The following is a 12,745-nucleotide window of genomic DNA, read 5'->3' on the forward strand; positions in this document are numbered from 1 at the left end:
GTAACAGAAATTAAATGCACACTGGAATCAATAAAATCAGATTTTCTCTGCAGAAAGTAGGTAGTTAATTAGAAACCACCATTTAAAAATACTCCCAAATCAGAGGATGTAAAGCATATCAAAGAGATATATCTGTAGGATACATCTTGGGGTTCATCTATAAATTATAGTTATTGCATAAGGAGAAAACAAGGCAAGGAAAACAGAAGAAATGTTGCAATATAAATAAAAGAAAATATTTCTGAGCTGAAATAGAAGCTGGGTTTGCAGACCAGGGTTTCTTATCCTTGAAACCATATGCATGTGTGCTCAACCATGCCTGACTCTTTGCAACCCTATGGACTATAGTCCACCAGTCTCCTCTGTCCATGGAATTTTCCAGGCAAGAATACTGGAGTGAGTTGCCATTCTCTTCTCCAGGGGATCTTTCCGACCCAGGGATCAGGGATCAAACCCATGTCTCCTGCATTGGCAGGTGAATTCTTTAGGATGGATCCACTTGGGAAGCCTTGAAACTATATATAATCTGATTAGTAAATATAGTCTTTAAGTATTCATCATATTCAAAAATGATGAAAACTTCCACAAGCAGCTGAACTGGAAAAAATCTTGAGTCACTTATTCCACCAAGAGTTATTGAGCATATTCTGTATCCTAGGCCCTGGAGAGAGTCAGTAAGGAGGCAGTCATGGTCCCTACTCTTCCAGGATTCCAAGCCTATTGTAGGGAAAACCAAGTGCTGAGAGAATAGCACAGTAGTTGTGAATATTACTTGAGCACTTACTCTGGTCTAGCACTGTTCTATATGTTTCTGGTATTTAATCCTTATTATCTATTTTAAAATGACTAGAGACTCAAGTGCAGAAAGGTGGAGACTTGCCAACATCTCACCTAGAGATTCTAGGCGAGAGGAGCTGGGATTTGAGTAGACTGTCTAGTTCCACCCTCCTAATTTTTTTCTACACACCTTAGGGATGAAGGATTTTTAAATTGAGGCCAGCAAGTATGCAGTAGATGGCTGGGCAGAAGTAGGGGAAGGCAGGGAGTAGGTATTCTCCAAGTAGAGAAACATTACTTTGTTTCAGAGGCCCTAAAGGGAGGGGGAACTTGGGTTTTGGGGAATTTGGAAGAACACCCATCTGGTGAGTTCTAAATTATAAATTTAGAAATCAATGAGATAAATTTTCTTCAGACCAATACATTTTAGTGTATTTCATCCATTCTATACTCCAGGCCTTATATACTGGGAATAGCCCCAGAATTCTTTCTCATTTCTCTTTTCCTTATACTATTTTTTTAAATTGAAGATTTTACCTATTATTAGCAACCACATATATTGACTTTACTTTTAAAAATTCTCTGAATATACTTTAAAAAGCTAGCTTTTCTTTCTTTCTCTCTCTCCTACCGCTCCCCCCCCCACCCCCCGCCATCTGTCTCTCTCTCTCTCTCCCTCTTTCTCTTAAATATAAGTGTGATCGGTCAAGTGAATCCTGACCATTTTTATTTGCATATCCCACAGGTACCTCCTCATACCCCAAACTGAAATTATCCCTGCACATACTTGATTTACTTTCAGTATTACTTATCATGTGAGTGAACAATTCAGGCTATCCAAAGCCCCAATAAATAAATTTAAAACTCAAGCCCAATTACTCTTCATGACTTACCATAATCTTACATTACCAATCATCTAGCTCTATGCAGTCTACTTCCTAGACAGCTGCCAAGTTCATCCAGCATTCTCATAACCACTGCCAAAGACTAATTTTAACATTATTACTCATGTGGATTACTTTTAGGAAAACCTCCACACTAAGACTCTGAATGATCACATCCTTCCTTTTGTCAGATATGGAGCTGAGCTGGAGAATCTGAGGTGCCAGGTATCAGATAAAATAACAAGCCAAAATGAAAGTAACAATCAAACCTTTAGTTACATAGTGTGATATATAAGCAACAGGCTACAGGAGGGAATGCATTGATGCCCCACTGTTGCATTTTTCCCAGGAGACGGCACCAATAGAAAGTCAGGTGGATCAGTACAGAGGTGGAGAACTGCCTCAATACTGATGAAGCCCAGAACAAAGTGTCTCTGCAGGGTTTGTGAAACTGCAGGCTGGGAGTGGGAAGGAGGAAGGATAGGAGTAGAAAAGTACTGAGCTATAAGTCAAATAGAAGAAGAGTATCTTCAAGATTTCTCCTCCCCTCCCCTCTCCCCTCCCCTCTCCTGATAAAGGCCCAGGAAGGCCTCTACTCGATCTAGGAATGTACAATGCCTAAGAGGTTGGTCCACCAGGGGGGCCTTTAGTTGGGCCTGAAAAATCATATGTATTTAAGCCAGACCCTAGATTCCTCAGGGCTTGTGGGTGGTGCTAGTGGCAAAGAACCCGTCTGCCAATGCAGCAGATGTAAGAGGCAGGTTCGATCCCTGGGTCAGGAATATCCCCTGGAGGAAGGTGTGGCAAACCACTCCAGTATTCGTGCCTAGGGAATCCCATGGACAAGAGCAGCCTGGCAAGCTGCAAGCCCCTAGGGCTGCACAGAGTCAGACACGGCTGAGCAACTGAGCACACACATAAGCAGGCTCCTCACCCGTTTATTCATTTCTCACTGCTTTCTTCTCTGTATTACAGACACCTGCAGTGACCTATACTTTCACATCAACTTATTCTCCTGCTTCTGCCTTGCCCACTCCATTAACCATTTTTTTGTATATTTATCCTTTCCTTATACTTCACATCATAGTACAGATACCAATCTCACCAGTAATCATCCTTGACTTGCTAATTAGATTTCTTCTAACATTTTGAGCTAGGTCAGTCATGGTTCCTAACTCTGGGTGCATATCAAAAATTTCTTGTGATTATTTGTATCCTAAAATTAATGTTACTAAATATTATTTCAAGTTTCATAATTCTAAATTTTGTTGAGTATTTACCTATGCCTTGAAAATGAAACACACTTTTTAAAAGTAGTATAGAATTTCTCCAAATAAGAATTTCTGTAAGAAAGAGATATTATTCTGTCCTTGGTTGAATAGACTTGTGAAACAAGGATTCATTTTGGAAGAATTCAGTTCAGTTGCTCAGTCCTGTCCAACTCTTTGAGACCCCATGAACTGCAGCATGCCAGGCCTCCCTGTCCATCACCAACTCCCGGAGTCCACCCAAACCCATGTCCATTGAGTCGGTGATGCCATCCAACCATCTAATCCTCTGTTGTCCCCTTCTCCTCCTGCCTTCAATCTCTCCTAGCATCAGGGTCTTTTCAAATGAGTCAGCACTTCGCATCAGGTGGCCAAACTATTGGAGTTTCAGCTTCAACATCAGTCCTACCAATGAACACCCAGGACTGATGTCCTTCAGGATGGACTGGTTGGATCTCCTTGCAGTCCAAGGGACTCTCAAGAGTCTTCTCCAACACCACAGTTCAAAAGCATCAATTCTTCTGTGCTCAGCTTTCTTTATAGTCCAACTCTCACATCCATACATGACTACTGGAAAAACCATGGCCTTGACTAGATGGACCTTTGTTGACAAAGTAATGTTGCTGCTTTTTAATATTCTGTCTAGTTTGGTCATAACTTTCTTTCCAAGGAGTAAGCGTCTTTTAATTCATAGCTGCAATCACCATCTGCAGTGATTTTGGAGCTCAGAAAAATAAAGTCAGCCACTGTTTCCACTATTTCCCCATCTATTTGCCATGAAGTGATGGGACCAGATGCCATGGTCTTAGTTTTCTGAATGTTGAGCTTTAAGCCAACTTTTTCACTCTCCTCTTTCACATTCATCCAGAGGCTCTTTAGTTCTTCTTCACTTTCTGTCATAAGGGTAGTGCCATCTGCGTATCTGAAGTTATTGATATTTCTCCCAGCAATCTTGATTCCAGCTTGTGCTTCCTCCAGCCCAGCGTTTCTCATGATGTACTCTGCATATAAGTTAAATAAGCAGGTGACAATATACAGCCTTGACGTACTCCTTTTCCTATTTGAAACAATTAAAATTATTAAAAAATCGCTTCTTATATTGAATAGAAATCTATACACTTTCAACTTTCAATATTTGTTCAGCTTTTTGATAGCTAATCCTCTGTGTTTGTTTTCGTTACAGGTGTTCAGTTATTTGCAAACAGATACCAGGACACCTGTAGGTATCCTCTCCTTCTTTAGCACTTCTTCAAATGTGAGTGGTTTCTAGGTCTTTTCCCACTCTGCACATCATCATTTTGATGGCTCCTATCTCTAAATAGTCCTATAAAATGTAATCCTGTGAATGAACAAAATAAAGCTGATGCCATCTTTATTTAATACACTGGAGTTATATTAATTCCTTGATTCTGTTATTGTAATTCTTATCAAGATTTAGTACATAGTCCTATAAGTTATACTTCAAATACCTGAAAATCCACATGTATTTTAATAACTTCTTTCCCATTTAGCATGCAGACAAGTGATCTATTAAAGTATGTGCATATTTGAAGATATAAACTAAAAGTTTTCCTTTGCCATTTTCAGCAAAATACTTAGACACTAAACCTTTTTATCTCTTCTACTTACATTTTTCTACTAATATTTACTTTTTATCTCAGCTATAACTATGTGGTATTATCAGTAAAGCATATTTTGTGTGGAGTATTTATTGGTATCTCTTGTTGCTAGGCTCTACTGAACTGAATGCAGCCCGAGGAAAAGAAGGAAAGACATATTCCAGGAGCAGAGTCATGTTATATAAGTGTCAAAAGATGCTTGTACAATCCCAGTGGATGTGGTTTTGCTATGAACCATCTCTAATAAAGTTAATAAATAAAAATAATAAAAATTCTGAAATATTTAAAAATAGCTCTTTTACAAACTTTATTCTGAAAGGCCATATCTCTAATTTTATGATGGAGTTCATTAGGAAACTGAATTTGCTTTACAGAAATTCTGTTAAATATACTGTGATGGAATCCAATAAAGGGAGAAGTCCATGCCGTATATATATAAATATAAGCACATTTTATGCCATTCAGTCTACCTCTTGTCCATGGAATAAAGATCATGAGAAAATCAATCTTATCCTTTCCAAGTAAGATTTAATAATCTAGTATGTCAAAAATAGTTTATTAAGTCCAGCTATAGTTCATCTCTAGCAAAATTGCACGTGAAAATTGAAGTCTTTCAGCTTGGAGAAGAGTTGTACAGTCATTTGCAAAATGATTTAAGGAGAAACAATGAGCCTCTGTTGATAGTGACATTTAAGAGATATATACTTACTGTAAAGCAAGGGCATGCAAGTAATTCAATGAGTGAATAAATAATTTAAATCACAGCTTTGAGAAATAAGCTTTTGGAATGTTGCTTATGCAAAGAAATAATTAGGGAAAAGAGAGACTCCTTTTGACCTTGATTTTGTTCAAAAGGTCTCTGGATCAGAGCTCAGGCTTTCCAACATATTAACAAAGAAGGAAGGTTCTAGACATAGACTGCCTGGGTGCAGAATTTGGCTTCATCTCTTACTAGATATGTCGCCTTTTCTCCTGTGTGTCATGTCTGACTTTTTTGACCCCCTGGACTGTAGCCTGCCAGGCGCCTCAGTCCGCAGAATTTTCTAGGCAAGAATACTTTTTCCTTTTCACAATGAAAATAACAATAGTACCTATCCAGCAAGTGTGTTGAAGAGATACAAAGAAATATCACATCTAAAATAATACCTAGTGCAGTGTTTGACACACAGGAATTACTAAGTGAAATCATTATCAACTATATAAGACTGCACAAGGCACAAAAACCTCTTTTCCTTTTCTTACTAATATAAAATTTTAGTATTTTGTACTATCATAATTGTTTTGAAAGTATTTTTAAGCAGAGAAACTATAAGACTTAAAAGTATAGCCCTTTTGAATGAACTTCCTAGTACAGTGCCTGTCATATAGAAGACAGTAGATAACTTTTTAATGAATGAACAGATTGCTGGCCATTCTGCAGTTCTGAGCCTTCTCGTACTATCCACCTGGGGTTTCCCAGGGCATCTTCTGAGATATCATGCTCTGGGATGCTGTTGGAATAGTTGAAGCAAATAGGTCTTAGATCTAGATCTCTTGTCTTAAGAAAAGTTTTAGCAGAACAGATAGAACAGTTAGACTGTGTAACTCAACTGTTAGGGAGGTGCGTTTCATGTGTAGGTGATAGGAGATAGCCCAGTAAACAGAAGATGTGGTACTTGTGGGTGATGGGAAATAGACCAGTAAACAGAAGAAGCAATTTCTGTACTGTGTCTTGACATGAGTATTTGGGATGCCTTAATCTTAACAAGCAGGTAACTCCTGGCTTGTGGTGAATTCTGGTGCAGGACTTACCCACTGATGCAGAAGGGAGTGTCATGGCATTTACCAGACAACAGGGCCACAGACACACATGTGTTCTGGGGAAAAAACTATTGAAAGACCAAGCAAGGCAGGAACTGAGTCCTAAAGAAACTAGATCTTTGATGGGTTACTAACACAGGGACTTGTGCATAAGGAAGCAGTAAGCCCCTTATCATAACAAATTAGAGATGGTCTTTGAGGGAAAACCAAACCATGTTTGAAGAAATATGTCACATGAAGAAGATCACCTTGCAGTCAAGTATAACCTGACTCAAAGTATTAGCATTGCTCATGCATGCTCAGTTGTGTCTAGCTCTTTGTGACCCTATGGACTGTAGCCCACCAGACTACTCTGCATGGAATTTTCCAGGCAAGAAAACTGGGGTGGATTGCCATTTCCTTCTCCAGGGGACCTTCCTGAGCCAAGGATGGAACCCATGTCTCTCACATGTTCTGCATTGCAGGCAGATTCTTTATTGCTGAGCCAGCAGGGAAGCCTGAAGCAGCTTTTAAAATCCCTTTGCCTAAAGTTGAAATCCATCTTAAGAGAGGAGAGCTGCATATAAGATTAAGTATTCCTTGAGAGAAAAAGGATGCTGAGGCTTGAGATCAGGCAACACCCTAAGATTCTCAACAGCATTTAGAATTGGATCTTAAAATATGCTTTATTCTTATAATAACTACAAGAATTTTGATATCTGGTTTTTATAACAGCATTTTAACACTGTCCTGATGCAACAAGTTAAAGTTTCTTGTTGTATTGAGTTTGTTCTTAACATCCATATATTCAGGAATCCTTTATCCCCCTTCCCATTGAAACATTTGGAGATTTTACACAAGAATCCTGGCAAATGTCCACACTGTCCTGAATCTTTTCAAGCACAATTGATATTCTTGTAGAGAACACAATGATTTGGGGGATTTGGATCTACTTATACTAATTCAGGCTCTGTTAACTTTCTTAATCTCAGTCACTCACTTGCCAACACTGCAACATTTCATGGCATTTTCTTGCTATGTCTTCCATGATCACCCCTGGCACTGGAATTGTCTTTATGTCTGGTGGTATGCAGCTGACATAAGTGATTTCAAATTTATTTTATGCTTTATCAGCAGCCCAGCCTTTGGTGGGCTAGTGGTAAGAAATCCACCTGTCAATGCAGAAGATGAAAGAAAAGTGTTTTCAATCCCTGGGTCAGGAAGACCCCTTGGAGTAGAAAATGGCAACCCACTTCAGTATCCTTGCCTAGAAAATTCCATGGACAGGGAATCTTGGCAGGTTACAGGCCATGGGGTCACAAAGAGTTGGACATGACTGAGCAAGTGAACACACAGACACACATACATACCAGTCTTTTGTGGATCCTATTCCCAAGTGTATCTGCTCCATACCTCTTCTCCTTTGTCAAGAAAAACTTAGATGTCTTAAGAAATTGTGAGTTTACAGAGGTAGAATTCAGCATTATTTCTAGCCTGCAATATTCTGAAAAAGTTTCTTAGATTTTCACAATCAGAAATACTTTAGTGTTCTTTTGATAACCTTACTGAAAACTGAAGTCTTCAATCCCTGTATTGACAAGTCTGATTTAAATGACTTCTATAGTTTCTCTCTGATGATGAGTTGAACAACTAGGGTATAATAAGGAGAAAAAATTCTTATGTGAAGAATATTTCACATATCTTTGCATTGAAATAAACACAGAAGGCATTAATAGAGAAGGTAGATTTAACTAAAGCTTTCCTAAATGTGTGGATTAGAGACTGCATTTCCTGTCACATAACAATAGTCTTCCTAATTATCCCTTTCTGCCTCTGTATAATTATTTGTCATCTGAAGCTCATCATCTGTATCCCCAAATACATCATATCCTCTCTAGCCATTGCTCTTTCTTTTGTACTCAGAGCAATTTAGTGTTCTCTTGATTTTTTCTGATTAGCTTCTCAAGCTATTCCCCCATTTGATTAAAACAATTGCTTTTATTTTTTCCTTCATTTGTCAAGTAGAGTAATATACATATAAAAACTAATAATAAAATTTTATTCTTGCAATGATTTGATAACAAGATCTTTACCATTATAAGTGTATGACTGATAAAAGATCTCTTTTCCTTAAAAAGTTCTCTCTCTTTTCCAACACAAAATAAGGTCCCATTTATTTTCATATTGAGGACAGACTTTGAGTGAATTTACTTCTCAATTCAGCTCACCCTTCCTCTGTCAGTGAATTCAGACCTTGGCAAAGGTAATTGGATAAAATGCTAAGTTGTTGCTGATGCCAAGACTTTATGAGGTCTGCATTTGCTTGACAGGCCCTCAATAGACATGAAAAAAAAAAAAAAATCCTACACAGTTTTCTTCTTTTTTTCTTCCCTCCAGATGCTTATGTTTAAAAGACTGAAGGTTTGGAAAGGTACTCCCAATGTACAATGAAAGGTACATCAATGTTCTTGATGATGTTTAATGTAACCTTCTTCTCAGGAAAAAATAAGAGGTTACATAATTGCTTATTTGTAATATATCATGAATACGTCTATATCATATATCTGAAATCTTTCAAGAAACAATGGCATTCGAGTGGATTTTGCATTCTAGAAATCCTTTCAAACACTTCATTACTTTAACACATTTTGACATTCTTACTTTATAACTCCAGGATCAACGTATACATGATTATTTACATAATCTGAGATTTTTGTATTTCCTAATTGCAAAGAATTTGGCAGATAAGTTTACAACAGATGTTTAGACAGATGCATATGGTTTATCATCCTTAACATAAAAATCTGAACATATAATCTTTTAGGTTATGTGCATTGGTTGTTTAACATTATTGTGGAAGGCATAGTTTTTGTTTTTTTTTTTTTAATCTGATTATGTTTCTACTCTTGGAATAATGATTAACGTGTGACTGAAATCTGAAAAATTACAAGGTAAAGCTAAGATGCCTTATTTATTATTTCCCCCTGTCAGATTTCAGGCATAAATTACAGAGGCAGTCCAAACAGATAACTGATTTAAATTTGTGAGCAGTCTTTTATATTTTTTTCCAAAACAAATTATCACACTTCTATAAGCATTTAACTATGTTTTGAAAGTAGGTCAGGAAATCTCTGTCATATACATATACTGTTCAAAAACATTTATTTATTACAAATACATATGTATATTTAAAAATTTTACTTTATATTTGAATATAATTGATTTACAGTGCTGTTAGTTTCAGGGGTACAGCAAAGTGATTCGTTTATATGTATATGTATTCTCTTTCCATTTAGGTTATTACAAAGTATTGAGTAGAGTTTCCTATGCTATATAGCATGTTGATTATCTATTTTATTTATTTTGATTGGTTGGTTTAGTTGCTAAGTTGTATCTGACTCTTGGGACCCCATAGACTGTAGCCTGCCAGGCTCTTCTGTCTATAGGATTTCCCAGGCAAGAATACTGGAGTGGAATGGCATTTCCTTTTCCAGGGAATCTTCCTGACCTAGGGATCGAACCAGGGTCTCCTGTATTGCAGGGGGTTGTCTGTTTTACTACTATTTAATATATAATGGTGTTTATATGTTAAACCCAAACTCCAAATTTGTCTCTCCCTCTACCTTTCTACTTTTGTAACCATAAGGTTCACTTCTAAGCCTGCGAGTCTCTTTCCATTTTGTACATAAGCTCATTTGTATAATTTTTTAGTTTCTACATATAAACGATATCATATGGTAACTGTCTTCCTCTGTCTGACTTACTTCACTTAGTATGACGATCGCTAGGCCCATCAGTGTATGTGCACACAGTCACTCAGTTGTATCTGGCTCCTTGTGACCCCATGGACTGCAACCTGGTTCCTCTGTCCATGGGATTATCCAGTCAAGAATACTGGAGCAGATTGCCATTTCGTACTCCGGGAGATCTTGACCCAGGGATCGTACCCGCTTCTTTGGCATCTCCTGAATTGGCAGGTGGATTTTCTTTACTTTGAACATTTTTGACGGGGTTTTAAAATCATTATCTGCTCTCCTAACATTTGAGTTATTATGGTGTCAGTTTCTATTGACCAATTCTTTTTTTCTTAATTATAGTTCCTTTTTTTTTTTTTTTTTTTTGCTTCTTTCATGTCTAATATATGTAATACGTATATACTTAAAACATTTTATGCTGGACTTTGTGAATATGCTATAGAGATTTTGATTATATTATCTCCCTTTAAAGGCTACTGAATGTGGTTCTAAAGAAACACCCTCATTTCAAGATGTAGCCAGTGCTACCATTTCCTTAGTGTTTTGGATTTTTGAAGTGTTCTTCTTTTATCCCAATGTTCCTTTGGTAACAGGTTTTTTGTTTTTGTGAAGTCAATTATCACTCATTCATTTCCATTTTTCAAAATATTTTACTGTTATCTCTTTATTCAGCCTCTTTGTCCTACAATATATGCCATTTCGTGGCCTTTATGTCATTTATATGAGACTTTGGCAGGGAATGAAAGGAGACACTTGTGTCCAACCTGTCATCTTTAAACAAATTTTAAGCTGAATTTTCTCACACTCTACTTTCTCAAATTCAAAACTTACTTTATCCACTATGCTGACTGCATTCAGTTTTCCAGCAGCCTCCAAGCTTTTAAGATTCAATGACTTAAAATACTCATTTCCCTTTGGCTTAAATGCATTTTCTCACTGTCACTCCCTTCTCTTCTTATTGACATGTTATTCTTCCCTGACGGCTTGCTAAACTGTTTCTTTCTCCTTGAAACCTTCCCAATTCCTATCAAATTAGAATTAAATGGCTTCCCAGAGCCTAAAATATTTTTCTGTGGCTTTTTTTTTGCACTTTATCATATTTTGTCTGCATTATGCTTAATATTTACCTATCAGTCTCTGGAAACACACTGCAAACTCCCTTAAACAGATGAAAAATGTGAAGTTCCACATTTTTTTCAGTCATACTGAACAAAGATTTTCAGATGTGTCATATTATTAAAGAAAAAATTATTCTGACATGTTAAAATTGCAAATAATTCATTCAAAACTATCACCCAACTTCCCTGTAAGTCCAGTGGTAAGACTCAGCTTCCACTGCAGGGAGTGCTAGTTGGATACTTGATTGAAGAACTGGGGAACCTAGATTCTGCAGGCCGAACAGAGCAAAGACTATTACCATAAGGTTACTGTAAAAAGAAAGAGCAATTGTGTTCAACTCTGAATACAAGAAATGCAGCTGGGGCTTCATAGCCAATATGAATGGTCAATGCATGCAAAGTTATTAAGAGAAGACATCAAGTGTCCCAGGATTCTTACTAAACTGAGTTAAACAGATTCTTGTTAAAGTCAGGCCAAGGATTTATACATTAAAGGTGAAAAGATGAGCAAATTGATCAGCTATCAAAGTTGAGAGAATTCTTGCTAAACTGACTTAGTAGGATTCTTTCTAAAGTTGGGCTAGGTAGAACAAAGACAAGACATGGGCCAAACTCTAGGCCTAGTCAAAATCAGGGTTCAGAGGAGCCTGATTAAAGTTTGGTCAAAGAGAGAACTTTTGTCAATATACTCTTACCTTTTCATTTCTTTGAACATTTTGAACCTTCTGCTTGAAATGGTTTTCCTACCTCCATCCAGTCCTTAATTCCTCATGCCGTCTAGGCCTAGTCAAAATCAGGGTTCAGAGGAGCCTGATTAAAGTTTGGTCAAAGAGAGAACTTTTGTCAATATACTCTTACCTTTTCATTTCTTTGAACATTTTGAACCTTCTGCTTGAAATGGTTTTCCTACCTCCATCCAGTCCTTAATTCTTCATGCCGGTATCCAAATGTTATTTTATTAGTTGGTATCTTTCATTACTTATGTTGACTAAAAAGAAAAAAAACAAAGAGCAACCTAAAAGTTGAGAGTTAAGCTTTATTCAGTGGGTATGTTAGGACTCCAGCCAGAAGACAGTATCTCAGGTGACCCCCAGAGAGCTGACTCCAAGGAGGCAGGGGAAGACCAGGCTATATATACACACATTTGTAGTAAAGGGTAGGTAATCTGAATAACAAAAGATTACTGTTAATTAAGAAAAAACTAGATCTCTCACATGAAGAGATTTAGGGATCCTCTATATATGGGAAAATGCAGGTGCCTAGGCTTGCTGGAATCATTTCTTTCATATGCATCTAGTTATCTGGGGCCAATTCTGCTTCCTTGATTATTCGCATCCTAACTCCTTATTTACCTGAAGAGATGGTGGATAGCAGATGGCAGCCTCTCACATCTTCCCAGCTCCTCAGTGCTTACCAGTGAGGAAGTAGCTTGTGGCTTGTAAATAGCTGGCTCTGCTCCACCTGGGCATAGGAATCTGCATTTCTAAAAGGCTTGTTTACTTGTAGAGCAGGGAGCAGAAACATGTCATTTCACACCTTGTTGTT

The sequence above is a fragment of the Odocoileus virginianus genome, chromosome 29 (assembly GCF_023699985.2).
Source record: "Odocoileus virginianus isolate 20LAN1187 ecotype Illinois chromosome 29, Ovbor_1.2, whole genome shotgun sequence".
NCBI classification, from domain to species: Eukaryota; Metazoa; Chordata; class Mammalia; order Artiodactyla; family Cervidae; genus Odocoileus; species Odocoileus virginianus.